General features: G+C 44.7%; 1 protein-coding gene across 10 annotated transcripts in view; it reads left to right on the top strand.

Moving 5' to 3' along the window:
- The window catches only part of KDM2B (lysine demethylase 2B), a 154,578-nt gene that overhangs the window by 107,225 nt on the left and 29,915 nt on the right, over nucleotides 1–17,438 (top strand). The window lies entirely within an intron of this gene.

The raw sequence follows: 17,438 nt of genomic DNA, 5'->3' as shown, positions 1-17,438 counted from the left end.
CTTCCTTCCTTCCTTCCTTCCTTCCTTCCTTCCTTCCTTCCTTCCTTCCTTCCTTCCTTCCTTCCTTCTTTTTTTCCTCCAGTTGCTTCAAGGACTCTTTCCTCTCTTTTGAAAGTAACTTTTTTTGTCTTTGTAAACCTGATTGATGCTCACCATGAAAAAGTCTATTCAAATAGGAAAGGACCAAGACCCTAGGGAGAATGACAGTAATGTCACTGAGGGCTTACCAGGAGCAGGTTGCTTTGCCTCATCCCCTGCATCCCTTATCTTCTTTAGATTCCCAGCAGTCCTGTGGGGCAGACACTTGTGACTCTCATTTTACAGATGAGGAAACTGAGGTTTAGAAAGGTAAGGTCACTTGTGAGGGCACCTGGCAGAGCTGAGGGCAAGGCGATCGGTCTGACAGCAGAGACTAGACTGTTAACCAGTGTCTACCTCACATTCTGCAGAGAAAACCAGTAACATTTTGGTGTGTCTTCTTCCAAAGTCTGTGCTGGGGTAGGACACGTATGTATCAGCCCATCTGCCGACACTCAGCTCACCACTTTCTTGAGCAGGTTATAGATGCTCCCTGGGCCCTTACTTTCCTCATCTGTAAAAAAGGGTTATACTAGCACCTACTCAAATGGTTGTTGTGACGACTAGATGAGATAATGCATTGTTGAATTTGTTTCTGGTTAACTATTAAAAAAAAAAAGGAATAATGTATGCAAAGTTCTTAGGACAAGGAGTGACCAGTGGTTAGTGCTCTTTAAATGTCAGTTGTGACTTCAGCAGCCTCTTTGTTGATGTGTATTTTGCCAATTTCGGGGTTTTTTTTTTTTTTTTTTTTTTTTTTTTTTTTTTGCTCTTATAAGAAACATTTAGAGGAATATTCTAGATCTGTGTTGTCCAAAATGGTAGCTGCTAGCTGTATGGCTATTGAACACTTGAAATATGACAAACTCAAATTGAGATGTGTCAGAAGTATAAAATACACAACAGATTTCAAAGACTTAGTGCAAAAAGAACACTGTAAAATTACTCATTAATTTGTTTTTTATATTGATTGCATGTTGAAATTAGGGTTGCCAGATTTTAGAAAGGATCCCCATTTAAATTTGAATTTCAGGGGCGCCTGGGTGGCGCAGTCGGTTAAGTGTCCGACTTCAGCCAGGTCACGATCTCGCGGTCCGGGAGTTCGAACCCCGCGTCAGGCTCTGGGCTGATGGCTCAGAGCCTGGAGCCTGTTTCCGATTCTGTGTCTCCCTCTCTCTCTGCCCCTCCCCCGTTCATGCTCTGTCTCTCTCTGTCCCAAAAATAAATAAACGTTGAAAAAAAAAATTTTTTTTTGAATTTCAGGTAAACAACAAATAAAACTTTAAGTGTAAATATAGCCCACATATCACATATACTTACACTAAAAAAGATTATTCATTGTTCATCTGAAATTTAACTGGGTGTACTGTATTTTTATTTGTTAAATCTGGCAACTCTAGTTGAAATGATAATATTTTGAATATATGGATTATTAATGTTAATTTCACCTTTTTCTTTTTTCCTCTTTAAATGTGGTTACGAAAAGTATATAAAAGTGTATATGTGGCTCACTTTACATTTCTATTGGTCAGTGATGTTCTTAGGTCATTCTTTCCACTTTTGTTTAATTATCTCCTTAGGGTATATTCCTAAATGTAGAATTGCTGGGGAAGATGGCCCCTATTACTTGTAGGTATTGAATTCTAATTCTCTTTGAAGCTTAGTGGGAATTTAGGTGGCAGTAGAAATGAAAAAGGATTCACTTTCATAGCTTCTGCCATTAGTTTCCCGATCCATGGAAGTGAGTGGGGTTTTAATGTTCACTTTCCCCTACATGGGCAATAAACACAACCACCATTGCTCAGACCGCAAACTGTACCTGCAAACATAGCGCCTTGCAACAACCTAGCCGGGCCCCACGGCTGCTCTGAACTTGAAGAGGAAATGGTGGCTTTGCCTCACTGCCTGCTCCCCTCCCAGCTAAGGAATTGCTTTGGGGGAGGGATTGGGGTTTACAGAACATGGGCTTTGAAAAGACAAACTTGCCACGACCCATTGTAATCTCAGAATTAATGGAGGGGTCCAAACGAACTTCTCTGGGGGAAAGCACTTCAGGATTACTGATATGTCCTGTCCTTTGTGCCTCAGACCCTCAGTTTACTCCTGAGAGGCTTATAGGCATTAAAAAAAAAAAAAAAAAAAAAAAAAAAAAAAAATCAACCCTCTGCCCTTTTCCTCCAAAGGGCTTGAAACAGGAAGCAGGCTTCTGGGGGGAGTAGCCCTTATCTAAGATTTTTGTGGAAGATTGGTGTATAAGCACGGGTCTATACACAAGGTCACGTGGCTAATATCAAATCTGGGGGTGGGGGAGAGACTGAAGCCCTTCGGCTGGTTAGAGAGTGAAGAGAGAACATTCGAGATTTAACAATACTAAACCAAACAATACTTTGGGGGTACCGGTCTTTTTTTTTTTAAACACCTTATAATGAAACAGATACAACTTGCTTACCATACAGTTCTCCCGCTAAAAGTGTACAACTCACTTTTTAGTATAATTGGGATATTCAGAGAGTTGGACAGCTATCTCCACAGTCTAATTTTAGAACGTTTTCATGCCCTCTGAAAGAAAGCCCATCAGCAACCAGTCCCCAACCCCTAAATCTTCCCCTCCCACAGCCCCTGACAACCACTAATCTGCTTTCTGTCTCTATGCATTTGCCCGTTCTGGACATGTAAATGGAATTATCCAATACTTGACCTTTTGTGACTAGCTTTTTCACTTAGTATAATATTTTTAAGCTTCACCCACATAGTGGCGTCTGTCAGTATTTCATTCCTTTTTATGGCTGAATAATATTCCATTGTGTTTGTAGACCATACTTTGTTCATCCCTTGTCCAGTTGCTGGACCTTTGGGCTGTCCCTATCTTTTGGCTATTGTGAATAATGATGCCCTGAACATTCTTGCACAAGTTTTTGTGTGGATACATGTTTTCATATCTCTTGGGTAGATGCCTAGGAGTGGAGTTGACTGGTCACATGGTAACTCTGTGTTTAACTTTTTGAAGAATGGCTAGACTGTTTTCCAGAGTGGCTACACCCTTTTACACTCCCACTGGCAATGTATGAGAGTTTCAGTTTAACCCACATCTTCACCAACACTTATGATCCATCTTTTATATTTTAAAAAAAATTTTTTTAATGTTTATTTTTGAGAGAGAGAGAGACAGACTGCGAGCAGGGGGAGGGGCAGAGAGAGAGAAAGAGACACAGAATCAAGCAGGCTCCAGGCTCCGAGCTGTCTCCACAGAGCCCGACACAGAACTCAAACCCACGAACCTCGAGATCATGACCTGAGCGGAAGTTGGACGCTCAACAGACTGAGCCACCCAGGCGCCCTTATCCATCTTTTTGATTTGAGCCATACTAGTACTGTCTCTTTCATTTTCATTCAGCTTATGGTTTCTACAACTCATTTGAGGTTTATTGTGTGAGTTTGCAAGGGCTGCAGAAACTGTGTGCGTGGCTTAGAGGACAGACGTTCATTTTCTCACAGTTCTGGAGGCCAGAAGTCAGTTGGCAGGATGCATTTCTTCTGGGGACTCTCTCCTGGGCTTGTCGATAGCTGTTGTCTCTCTGTGTTATCACGTGGTCTGCCTTCTGTGTGTGTGCCTGTGTCCTAATCTCTTCTTATAAGGACGTCAGTCTTGCTGAATTGGGACCCACCCGAATGACCCCATTTTAACTTAGTTACTTCCTGAAAGACTTTATCTCCAGGTAGTCACATTCTGAGGCACTGGGGTTAGGGCTTCAACATAAGAATTTGGGGGGCAGGGGGGGGACACAATTCAACCTGTAGCATTTATCATACATTATTTCAGAGCCACAAAAAAAGATGTAAGTAATATAATAATGAACTCCATGGCCCCCACTCAGCTCTAGAAATAAATTATTGCCAGTACAGCCCCAACCCCCTGTAGTTTCCTACACAATGTATGGACCAATCTTTAGAGGTCTTTTTTACATCTTGTTTAATCCTTACAACGAGGCTGGGAGGTGTGGATAGTGTTATCTCTGTGCGTGCAGTTGAAACCGGGGTCTCAGAGAGGGATGCCGGTATGCCTTGGGCCACACAGCTTGTGAATGGAGAGGCGTTAGTGCCCAGATCTGAGGAACTCGTGCAGTGTGGTGGAGAAGCGGGGGCGGGGAAGCCCGCTGCCCTGTGTATGCATTTCCTGGCTGGTGGGGTTAAAAAGTTCACAGGAAAAGGAGAAGTAACTGAACGACTGACTGCCTGGGCCGCCCGGGGTCTGTCCGTTCCCAGGTTTGCAGTCCGCTTGCTCCCAATTTGATGCAGGTTGGGTTGAAAGATCAAGGGTGTTCGTTGAGGCTGTCAGGATGCGAGGTAGGGAGCGGTATTGGGTCTGGGTCAGGTTACTTAACAAGTAATTAATGCTAAATGATGATTAGCAAGAAATGCTTTGATCTCCCACCTTGTCTCCTGGAGAACAAAGTCCCTTTCTGGAACTGATTAGGTGCTGTGAGGTCATTTCTGATGTCGTGTCTTTCAAATCAAAGATGCTACTGAATCACCATCCGTCACCATTCCCCCGATTGGCTGTTCCCACCAGCGGTGATGGATTTGTTTTGATCCGTCTACACTCTGGCTGCTCCCTTTTATGACCAGGTGGCAGGATTTTGGGGGCCTGTCTGTGACCTTGGAACCAAGCCAGGAGAACTGAGCTTCTTTGAGGCTTGACCTCTGACCTCAGTCTTATTAGCAAGTTGACCTTCGGCTCACCAGCCAGACACTTCTACCCAGCTAGCTTGCCGGTGCTTTCACATGGAGGGAAACTGAGGAAGGAGGGGAGACTGAGCCACAGCTGTCTGCATCTTAACCCATCAGCTTGAGTGGCCAAACTGGGCTGCCACGTGAATTTCAATTATTGACAGTTTTTCTGGAGTTAGGAGCAGACAGGCTGGAGTGTGTATGCACAAGTACTCTGACAGGGGACATGGGACAGCCCTTTTCAGTTATTGGATTGGCTTCCTTATGGGGACGTTACAGGGCCACGCAGGAACCACGGCAGGAAGTGACACACACACACACCTGATGTCTGTGTTACTCTTGGTTCCCCTTTGTTTCTCTTCCCCTTCCTCTGCAGTTGGTCATTTAGATCTGGGAGGCTTGATAAGTGTGGGGTCCCTCTGGTGTGACACATAGCCCTTACCTGAAAGAGAGGCACATAATTCAATAAAAAGAGGCCCCGTGTACTTCCTGTTCTTTTTCTGCCCTGCTGTCGATTCCTGTCACCCCCGGAGTAATTAAATTGATGACGAGGAGAAGGAGGATGACGATAATGCCTTCCTTTTATTGTTGCCTACTCGGGGCCAGGTAGTTTCCCAGAAAGGCATTGCGGTCTAATGAGAGCCAGTCTTCAGGCTGCTGGCATCAGCTTTACCTGGGGAACTTGTAAAAAAAAAAAAAAAAAAAAATACAGCTTCCTGGGCCTGGTCTGGGACATTGAGATTTAGTAGGTTTGCGGTGGGGCCTGGGAGGTCTACACTTTCTTGACACTTTGCAGGCAATTCTCATGCGTGACTAGGGTGGGCTCTGGGGTCAGATGCATCTGGGAATTGAACCCAGGCTTTGCCACCAACTGTGTGGTTGTAGGCAAGTCTGAGCCTCAGTTTACTCATCTGTAAAAAGGGCTAATAGTGCCTTTCCTGTAGAGTTGCTGTGAGATGCCGTCTGTAAAATACCTCGACAGTAGGCTATCAGTCAGTGATAGTTAATGTGATTTTTTGCAATTATGGCTTATAAGTAATTGACACCCCTGAATTTGCCTTCCAGAAGGCTGGTGATGGTCTCTATGGAAATAGCGGATATGGAAGGAATGGCATGGAGCAGGGGAAGGGGGTGAAGAGTTTAGAGACATTTCCCATCCTTCAGTTACCATTGGCTGGTGCAAACACTTAATCTCAAGCAAAGACCCTAGTGACTTCATTCTCCCCCAAGTAGTCATGGCTTTTCTGAAATGGCCGGCATACCCTTACGGGGGAGCTGGTTTAAAAAAGTGGTTCTCCTCCTTTATCCCTTCCTCACTCCCCCGAAAGGAGAAGTCCCGGGTGCTGTGGGTGACTGTTGCCTTAGACTGTGCCCCTGAGGGTTTGAGGCTGTTGAGGCCACAAGCTTTGCTTCTGGGTCAGGGTAGGAGGCGAGGGTGCCCAGTCTTTCCAGCTTCCTGAGAGCAGACTCCAAGAGCCGTTGGGTGTAATGCTCACGGGCCTGGAGGAAGCCGGCAGTGAAAGAGCCCTGGCACCAGGAGAGCAGAGAAAGGCAAGAGAAACCAGTGGATGGTGGGTAGGCTGCAGCGAGCAAATGGAAGGAAGCAAATGGAGGGAAGCAAATGGAAAACAATCTTGGGCCCCTCGTCTGGAATCCCCAGGGTTTTCCTCAGTGACAGCTGAGTCATCTGTGAAGTCCAGCAGGTTCCCAGGAGTGCAGCAGAAACCTGTGATGAAAGAGTACCCACAAAAATAGCCTGCTTATTCCGGAGAGTGTTGCACACAACATCAACAAGTAGAAAAATCCAGTTGGAAGAAAATCATCGGTGGTGAACGGAGAAGCTGGGGCTCAGGTCTCTGGACCAGTTTTTGTGAGCTCCGATTCCAAATCGGTTTGTGGCTGAACTCACATGGTTTTGCGAGCCGGATGACAGGGATTTCATCAGAACCCTCCCTATTTGGTGGAGTGAACCGAAGCCGGAGGGTAGAAGCTTCTAGAGCACACCACATGAGACCTAGGCAGGACAGAACTGTGTCTTTGCCTGCTGACTTTTTGTAGGTAAGCGTCCTGTCTTCTCCCTGTGTCTTCACATTGTCCCCCCTCTGTACGTGTCTGTGTCCAAATTTCCTCCTTCTATAAGGACACCAGTCATACTGAATTAGGGCCCTAATAGCTTGATTTTAACTAAATCACCTCTGTAAAGACTCGATGTCATATTCTGACACATTAGGGTGGGTAAGACTTCACTATATGAATTTTGGGGCAGGTAAGATTCAGCCTATAGGGGCACCTGGGTGGCTCAGTCGGTTAAGCACCAGACTTTGGCTCAGGTCATGATCTCACGGTTTGTGGGTTCAAGCCCTAGGTCAGGCTCTGTGCTGACAACTCAGAGCCTGGAGCCTGCTTCGGTTTCTGTGTCTCCCTCTCTTTCTCTGCCCCTCCCCTGCTCACACGCTGTCTCTCTCTCTCAACAATAAATAAACATTAAAAAAAAAAAAAAAAAAGATTCAGCCTATAAACTTGTCAAGCCTTCCATCTTTAAATCATCTCCCAAATCCTTGACCCGGTCCCAAGTGCCCAAGTCTTCACTTGTGTTTCTGCCATGGAATCTCATGATTTTCTCTCATCTCCTCAACATTGTAGGGGAACTGAATTACTCCATATTTTCCATTTAGTTGCCTTGGTCTTTGCTCACACTATACCCCTTCTGGGAATGCCCTTCTAATTTCCCCATGTACAAAATTTCCACCTCTAAGCCCAGCCAAACTTCTTCACCAGGAAGCTTCCTGGGCTGGATGTTTTCTATTTGTACCTTCAGAGCCCCTCTCCAGCCTTCTCCCACCTGCTCCAAAAGTGGGCTCCGTCAAAGGGCTTTCTTGCCTTCTCTGGCTTCTGGTTGGGCTCAGCCAATGGGAAGTACCAGCATGAGATGGAAATGTGGGAGGAGAAAGAGGCTGGGGTATTTATTCCCCCAGCTTCCTCCCCATGGGATCATTGAAGGTTGGCTGTTTCCTTCTTTTGAAGGCCACGATTCCTGTTTTGTGGCCTTCTTCAACTTTTTTCTCTGCATTTCCAGTCCAGTAACTGTTCCCTCTCATAGCCCATCAGCCAAAGGGAGGTAATGTCTCATGGCCGTTGCTAGGCTTGAGGTGCAACACTGTGCCTTGTAGATTTCCCTAACCCTACTTACCCTCTGCAAACCGAGTCTCTGTTAAACTCTCCCACATGACCTGGTATGAGGGTGCCAGGGTACCATCCATTTCCTGCCAAGATCCTGACGGCTGTACTTCCCCAGTCTCTCTTTCCACTGGACGTCTATATTCTACTCTGCATTTTATGGCCTTCACCAGCTTCCTGAGACTGGAGCTCATCTTATTAATTTTTTCCTTCTCCATTTTTATCCTGTCATGCACGATTTCTCCCAGATAGCAAGGACCCAGGAAATGTCCGTTGAGTGAATGAACTCGATCACAGGTTTTCGCAGCATTTCTAAAAGATGAAATTGGACTCCATCCGTTTCAGGCTCTTGGCTGTCTTTCTTCTACCTATGTCTCTTTGGTGAGAATGTGGATCTCTCCTTACTGCAACTTTTATGTCCCAGCCCCAGCCAACTGTGAAAGAATGCTAAATGGAATGTTCATTGCTCATGTGTACTTTTGGACCCTTTTTTTGTCCCTCAGATTTAAACAACCTTCTTTATCCCACTGGACTTAGAAATCACCTGGAATTTCTCAGCCATCGTCTGTGTCATTTTAGAACTGCTTTATTGAACTTTAAGTCAGCGTTCAGCTAAAATAACCTGTAATTAAAGTCTGCAGCCGAGGATTTCTTTCTTAGTCTGATAACCTGCTCAGCTGTCTGTGTTAATAACGCCAAAGACAAATTCTTGGAAAGCAATTGAAATATTGCGGGCTCCTGCCTTTGGTGGGGTAATTAGAAAGCCAGGCAGGCACTGTAAGTGATTGCCTGCCATTATCCTTGTTTTATTTCTGGAACAATGGCCTATCCTTCAGACTTTTCTTTTTTCTTTTTTTTTTAATTAAAAAAAATTTTTTTTAACATGTATTTGTTCTTGAGAGACAGAGAGACAGTGTGAGCAGGGGAGGGGCAGAAAGAGAGGGAGACACAGAGCCCGAAGCAGGCTCCAGGCTCCAAGCTGTCAGCACAAGCCCGACACGGGGCTCGAACTCAGGAACCATGAGATCATGACCTGAGCCAAAGTCAGCCATCCAATTGACTGAGACATCCAGGTGCCCCTCCTTGGACTTTTCTTATTGTCAAATGTCATCTTATATTTCCCATGTTAAAGGAGGACACTTGATCATTGACATGGGGAATAAGTTATCATGTTCTTCTGCGCCCCCCCCCCCATCATTTGGCTTTTTAATATTTATTGATTGATTGATGGATTGATTGATTGAGGAGGGGGGCAGAGAGAGAGGGAAACACAGAATCTGAAGCAGGCTCCAGGCTCTGAGCTGTTGGCACAGAGCCTGACATGGGGCTTGATCTCACGGACTGTGAGATCATGACCTGAGCTGAAGTCAGATGCTTAACCAACTGAGCCACCCAGGCGCCGTTCATTTGGCTTTTTTTAGAAGGATGGATATGTGTGTGATCCCATGATGTTGCCAGGTAATGTGTTCTCCAAATTTAGGTGATCTAGAGAAAAAAAAGGCACGAGTAGGTGAACACAGGTGAAGTATTTACATCGTTTAACTTTGCTTTTTTGTTATAAAGGTGACAAGGGCAAGTGTATTTGTTGAGATGAGGGGAACTTTAATCACACATGAAGAAAGCAGGTGAGAAGGGACAGCTGGAGTAACACCTACTCTGAACCACTGGAGTTCTCCACCAGTGTGTGTAAATAACTAAGCAGCAAAACACTCTGAAGGAATTGAGACATTTAGATTCATGTCTCCCTTGGTTAATGTTTATGGGACAGGATGGTTCCGTGGAGCAAGGCTTATTGGTTTGAGCATTCCCTATTGATATATCCATTCTCCTGAGGGAGGGTATTTCTTTTATTTCCTTTTCTTTGATTCTTATCATATTTTTTTTAATTGTGGGAGAATAGATATAACGTAAAATTGATTGTTTTAATAACCATTTTATTTATTTGTTTGTTTATTTAAAATATTATCCTCTGGTCCTGTCTGTGAATGGGGAATCTGCCTTCTTCTTTTTTTTCTTTTTAAGTTTTTTTTTTTTTTTTTTTTTTTTTTGAGAGAGAGAAAACACCAGTGGGGGAGGCACAGAGAGAGAGAAGGAGAGAGAGAGTCCCAAGCAGGCTACACATTGTCAACACAGAGCCTGACCCAGGACTCTATCTCACAAACTGTGAGATCATGACCTGAGCTGAAATTAAGAATCAGATGCTTAATCAACTGAGCCACCCAAGCACCCCTTCAACTTGCTTTAGTTTTTATGCTGAAGTATTCTTTAGAAAGTTACAGACATCATGGCATTCTACTCCTAAATACTTAGGGCTTAGTTTACATCTCTGAAAAAGAAAAATATTTTTCTACACAGCTAAAATCATGTGGGTTACACCTACCAGAATTTATAATTCCTTAATACCACTTAGTGCCTGGTTATAGTGAGATTTCCCAAATTATCCTTTGCAGATGCTTTATCTAAACCAGGCTCCAATCCAGGACGGTACATTGAATCTATTTTCATTCTATTTCAATCTAGACCTTTCTCAGGACATTGATTTGTAAAGAAGATGGAACCATGTGTCCTCCAGAGGATCCCTTCACTATGTGAATTTTTCTGATTGCTTCCCTGTGGTGTCACAGAACTTTCCCCCTAGCTCTTGTAATTTCTGTAAACTGGAAATGAGATCTAAAGGCTTGGTTAAAGTTAAATATCATAAATGGTGGATTAAGGTGATGGTAGTCTGTTACCCCATTATTCAGTTATGGTTGTCCCTCTTTCTTCCAGAGAACAATCTGGAAGGGGATCCATTGGCCCCCTGGTTCCCTGCTTCCCTCCATCATTCACTCATGGTTTTAGTACCAGTTGTTCATTCTTTCCTGTATCAATAATTGTATCAAAAGATGAAAATGGAACTTTAGTTTATCATGCTCTCCCTTGTGAATTAGCTGGCATACCCTCCCCCAAATTTTATTGAGAAATAAATCACTGATACAAATTGTTGAGAATTACATCACTGACTTGGCTTTTTTCCCTACAGTTTTCCCTCATCAATTAGGGCCACCCTTAAATATAGTTCCTCCTGAAAAGACCATATACATGCTCAATTTTCCCCTTTTAAATACCAATTTTCAAAATAAGGAGTTGGTTTAATGGCCATTTCAAATGGTGACAGATGAGTTTGTCAGGCTTTTTCTATGTTGAGTGTCGTGATAAACTCATGGAATTTCTTAGATCCAGGGGGCTTTTCAAGGCAAATTGGCCTGCTGGAGATGAGCCATTTTTAAAGAAAAGCAAGAATGGTAAATGAAGAGAGGGCTATGGCTGCAGCCAAAGTGTGTGTGTGTGTGTGTGTGTGTGTGTGTGTGTGTGTGTGTGTGAGAGAGAGAGAGAGAGAGAGAGAGAGAGAGAGAGAGAAGGAGTGTTCCCCCATCCCTACTCCCAGCCACACCAACCACTGTACATTTGCATTTGTCAGGCTTCCCTAAAGTCTTTAAAGCACCATCAGAGCCCAACAGACCACCACAGTGCCTGTTAGCAGCTCATTTAAGAGGTGATTCAACTATCTCTTTGGTTTGGTTAGTTTCAACATGCCCCAGGGTTTAGGGCCTACATTTCCTAACCAGGTTACCTTTCAGGAATAGGAATTAAGATCACTCTCAATGATGGTGGGTAAAAAAAAATATGTATTACATTGCATGGATATGCCACATTTTGGCTATTGTAAACAGCTGCTAATCAGTGATGAACTTAATTTTACTCCTGTTTTGCCTCTTGTCTATGTTATCATCCCATCTTAAGTAATCTTGGGATTTAGTCTTTTTCCTTTGAAAACTTTGAAAATGCAGAACTTTTTATGCTGATTCTGTAAGGTGTTTCTCTGGAGGATGGGGAGATACATAATGGGATGGGTGTCCATTAGGAAAGCAATGAAGGGGGGAGATTTGGTCTTGTTAGGAAGAAATATTTTTAAAGTACAGAAGTCTTGGTTGTAGGCCAGAATTATGCTGGCATTTTAGTATTTTTAGCCCCTCCTATTTTCCGGAGCCCCAGGGGAGAGGGGTTTGTAAAGTGAACTCATTTATTTCGTCCAAATTGAGTGTTCAGCCTTAGCCTGGATTTTTGTAGGGCAATGAGTAGAGAAGGGAAGTAACTTCCTAAGGTCAGCGAATGAACTGGAAATGGGGTGGATGGCGGGAAAACATTTCTCAGATCAATGCCGGTCACCTGTTAAATTAGTTAATCTTTAAAAAATCCTGTGCCCGGTCACAAATCTTCCAGTGAATGTAAATATTTGTTGGTTGATTTTGGTAACGTAAGGAGACATTATTAGGAGAGGACCCCATTTAAAAGAAAGCTCAGTCTGTTTAAAGGACCCATATGACAAATATACATGGTTTTTAAATGCTTGTGGAATGAATGACTCTCCAGGGGGAAAATAGAAAGCAAATAAATAACATTATTATTTCCTCGGCAGAAATCACTGCAGCCCTTGGCTGGTCATACAGACACTCTTTGAACTGCAGTTTCATCCAGGCAACCCTGGAATCAGTCCTAAGTTGCTATGTGACACAATGTAAAAAATCCTCTGATTTACATTTTATTAGAAAAATAACTCTCCAAGAGACCGCCTTTTGCTGTTAAGGGGGAAAAAAACCTATTGAAAAACAGAGACAAAGGTAAAATATAGTAAAATAACTGAAGCACGCATTCCCTGGTGCTTGTTAAGTATAAATTATTACTTGTGCTGGGAAGCTACCCCTTCGTGTGCCTGTTCTGTCATTTCTGTTCCCTCCTTAGGGGCATGTTTACAAATGGGGTCCATTGGTTTAGGACTGTGCCAGCCTGTTAGTGGTCTGGACAGAGAATCCATTCTCTTTCCCTGCCTTGATCCTCTGGAAAATAATGTTCCCAAGCTTTAGCCATGCCCTGTGTGACATGGGCACAAGGAAAGGGGCCACACATAGGAGAAACCCTTGTCCTAGGGAAGTCCGGAGTCCAGCGGGCAACTTGTCCCTGTTCCTGGAAATGGGGATAGAGAAGATGGCTGACCTCCTTTAACCTAATAAGCTCAGGGCTTGTGCCTGCACTGGGGACAGCCTGCAGTGTCCTTAGGTGGCTAATTCTGGGCACAATCTCTCAGCATATAGGGGTCATTCCTGGTATCTCATGATCTGATAGGCAGACCAGAAAATTAAATGACAGAGAGAAAACAGGGAAGTGGGTGCCGACTGTGACCAAGGCTGATTCGGCTCCCATCTGTTTTTTGTTTATTTCTTCCCTGCTTGGTGGAAGTTCTGGTCCTCCTGGCTCAGGGCAAGCACCAACTGCTCGGGTGGCATCAGCTTTGGGAAGCTCTTTCTAAGAATATAAGCCTTGGCTAAGTGGAGCTGGGAGAGCATTCAGCTCTGAGGGTCAAAGATGAGGCAAAGATGAGGGAGAAAGGATAAGCCTAGAAGCACAATGTAAACACTAAATTTTCAGGTGGCAATTCTGCTGGTCCCGGGCTAGCATAATGTATTTCTGAATACATTTTTTCTTAAAATTTTTAATGTTTATTTATTTTTAAGAGCAAGAGACAGAGAGAGCAGGGGAGGGGCAGAGAGAGAGAGAGAGAGAGAGAGAGAGATACAGATTCTGAAGCAGACTGTAGACTCCAAGCTGTCAGCACAGAGCCCGATGCGGGGCTCGAACTCATAAACTGCGAGATCATGACCTGAGCTGAAGTTGGATGCTTAACCGACTGAGCTACCCAAGCACCCCTTAATCGTTTTTAAAGTTTATTTTTATTTATTTTGAGAGAGAGATAGCAAGGGGGTAGGGGCAGAGAGAGAGGGAGACAGATCCCAAGCAGGCTCTGCACTGTCAGTGCAGAGCCCGATGCAGGGCTCAAACTCATGAACCATGAGATCATAACTTGAGCCGAAGTCAAGAATTGGATGCTTAACCGACTGATCCACCAAGGTGCCCCTAGCATAATGTATTTTATATACAGCCCAGCACGCTTTTAATACAAAACAAATGTTGGATAATTGTGTGTGCCAATTAGCTAAAGGAAACTTGACCGAGGGGAGGAGTAAGAAGTTCTTTGCAAGTGTCAAAAGAGGAATTAGAAAAAAAAAAATTATTAATGTTTTATTTATTTATGAGAGAGAGAGAGAGACAGAGTGTGAGCGGGGGAAGGGCAGAGAGAGAGGGACACACAGAATCGGAAGTAAGCTCCAGGCTCCGAGCTGACAGCACAGAGCCCGACGTGCGGCTCGGGCTCACAAACCGTGAGATCGTGACCTGAACCAAAGTTGACGCTTAACTGACTGAGCCACCCAGGCACCCCTCAAAAGAGGAATTTTGAAGAGGTGTTAGGATAGTGGCTGGCAGGAGCCTTCTTACTGTTTGGAGAGGATCCACTGCATTATCATGTCTCACTCCTGATTTCCTACTTCCAGACCTGGCCCCTGACAGATGATTGATCAGACAGCAGTTTGGTTACGAAAACCATACCTGTCTGCCTTGAAATTGAATTTGAACCGAGAATACAGAATTTGCAAAATTTAATAAGGGATAGTTGATTTAATTCTACAGAAGTCTGAGTTTTTCACTTGGATGCTTGTATCGATCTCATTTGGCATCCTCTTTTGGCTCTGGCGTGAGGGATCGGAGCTGTGTGATTAACAGCCCAAGCCCCAGGCTCTCGGCTCTAGGCTCCAGCTGCCTGCGGAGTCAGATCCAGGTGCTTTATTTCCTAGCAGCAATATGCCTCAGTTTCCTCATCTATAAAATGGGTGAACAATGGTACATACCTGATAGGGCTGTTTAATGGGATAAATAAGGACCTCAGTCAGTTAAGTGTCCGGACTCTTAATTTCGGTTCAGTTCATGATCTCACGGTCTGCGTTGACAGCGAGGAGCCTGCTTGGGATTCTTTCTCTCCTTCTCTCTCTGCCTCTCCCCAAGTTATGCATTCTGTCTCCCTGAAAGAAAATGAACAAACAAACAAAAAGGCATAGGACATGTGGGTGGCTCTATCTAAGTGTCCAATTCTTGATTTCAGCTCAGGTCATGATCTCGAGGTCAGTGAGTTTAAGCCCCACATCTGGCTCCGTACTGACAGTGCAGAGCCTGCTTGGGATTCTCTCTCTCCCTCTCTCTCTCTCTGCCCCTCCCCCACTTGTGTGCATGTGCTCTCCCTCAAAATAAATAAATGAACTTAAAAAATAAATAGAGGTAGGGGCATCTGGGTGGCTCAGTCAGTTAAGCATCTGACTTTGGCTCAGGTCATGATTTCATGGTTGGTGAATTTGAGCCCTGCATTGGGGGAGCTCAAACCCCACTTCGGGTGAGCCCCGCTTCTCTCTCCCTCCCTCTCTCTCTCTGCCCCTTGTGGGATTCTCTCTCTTCTCTCTTTCCCTCTCTCTCTCTGCCCCTTCTACCCTTGCCTCACTCACTTGCACCCTCTCTTTCAAAAAAGTATACGAAATAATGAGATAATGTCTATAAGACACTTACCACTGGCTCTAGCCCTGCAATCATGCTTTAGTAAATATTAGCTGCTGTTATCGTCTGGACCCCTGAAGGATGGGGGTCTCTGGGTGGTGTTATATAAGGGACCCTGGGCTTGAGAGTATTTCCTAATTTTCTTTGGGTCTCCATTTCCTCATTTGTGAAGTGAGGGGGTCTGGTGAGGCCCCTTCTAGTTCAGACATGGTATGGTGGAAGGAAGTTTGTGTTAGCTACAGCTTCTGTTTATCAACATTTTCCCCTTCTCTTCTTTGTGCCATGATAAATGGGAACCGTGTCTTTTTACTTCCTTAAATACAGAAAAGAGCTTTTGAGAGTTCAAAAGAAATCGCCCGAAGACAAGTCTAGGTGATCTTGCATTCCTGACAAGCAATGGGAGAGACCTTCAAGAAAAAGTCCCACTTCCTTACCTTTGCAGTTCTGACCACAATGAATGACAATGAAGTAAAAGCATGATTAGCATATTATCAGCCCCTCCCCTTTATTTTAAGGGGCTTCCTAATGGGTAGAATGGCCCCTAAGAGGTCATCAGATACAGACTTAGGTCCATCACTGTAGATTTTTAAAAGCTGAGATCTTTGGGGATGGAGTAAGGTAGAGGAGGGGGATATTCTTTTGCATTTTGTTTTTGCTAACCTTGAGTGGCTTGTGGAAACTATAAAGAAACTATAAGGAAGCAGGCAGGAAGGAAACGCAGAATAAATATGTTTCAGTAAAGAGCAAGTCTGTTGGGATTTTTCCCCCATAGTGTCAGTGGGTGTATAAATTTCCTACAGACTTCAGAATCCACTCAGTAAAACTGACATTCCTGCTTACCCACTCCTGCTGACTCCCTGCTGGAAGCTCCTGAGTTTTACTTACAAGGTCTCTGCCACATACATTCTGCCTTCCTTCAAAGCCCAGGCTGTGACCTGCCTGTGGGTCCCTTCTGTTCTCACAGTGGATTTCATGGCCAGTGGCCTGGGCATGAATAACAGTTGGACAACACTGCAGAGTTGATTACGAGATTTCACAGCTAATAAGCTTTTTCTTGGGAAAGCCTTTGATCTCTGCAGAAGGTTGCTCATCCCTGGGTTGGGCATACCTTCCCATTTTACAGATGAAGAAACTGAGCACACACAGGTATGCATGTTTAGCGTCATATTGGACATTCCTAGTTAGACGATAAGTATGCCAGCTGCCCAGCTAAGTCATCTGCGCCTTGTCTTGAGTTTAACTGTGGTTTTGATGCTTGTAACAAACAGCATTGATTACTCTAGCTAATGGTCAGAGCTCCTCTTCGGAATAAGGGCAGGGGGAGGAAAGTGTCCCATAGACATTTTTAAATTTTTTTAATGAATCTCAATCTGGATTTCCAGTAACAATTTTCTGCAGGACTGGGCTGCTTTTGGATTAAGCATTAAGAGTTACAGTTTAAATTCTTTACAGTTTAAGAATTTAGAACCCATTCCTTCTGGGCCAGGCTCAGACACTGCCAATCTCATAGGAGAACTGGGTTCTGGCCTGCAAGTGCCCTGCCCCTTCTGAGATCGCTTCCAGGGCATATCAACTCCAGGGTACCACTGGAAGGAGGGTTTCTGTCCAAGACGGTGGGGCGCCCAACTCGGGGCAGAGTGCATTCAGGGCGTTCTCTCTGGGAGCGTCCAACTCCGGCATCTCTGTGGGAACTCCCGCCTGCACCACAGTACGTTTCACGTGGACTCCCTCTTGATCTGGAAAGGCAAACCTGAGAGCAGAGAGGGCAGCGTCAGGGTACCTGCCCAACCCAACTGCCCGCTTCCGGGGGAACTGAGCCCCCACGCCGTATGCAAGCCAGTGGGCCTAAAAGCTCCGGGTACGGGACTCCCGTATTCGCGGGCATCAGGTCCTGGTCCCAAAGCATGTGCAAACCTGGGAGCCTGTGTGCCCGCTGCCAGGGGCACAGGGAGTCTTGCTTGGCGTCGCGTGCAGGGCCG

This window comes from Herpailurus yagouaroundi, unplaced genomic scaffold (genome assembly GCF_014898765.1).
Source record: "Herpailurus yagouaroundi ecotype Mexico unplaced genomic scaffold, PumYag 191, whole genome shotgun sequence".
In the NCBI taxonomy this organism is placed as follows: domain Eukaryota; kingdom Metazoa; phylum Chordata; class Mammalia; order Carnivora; family Felidae; genus Herpailurus; species Herpailurus yagouaroundi.
The sequence above is the reverse complement of the archived record's forward strand: the minus strand, read 5'-3'. Positions and strand labels throughout refer to the sequence as shown.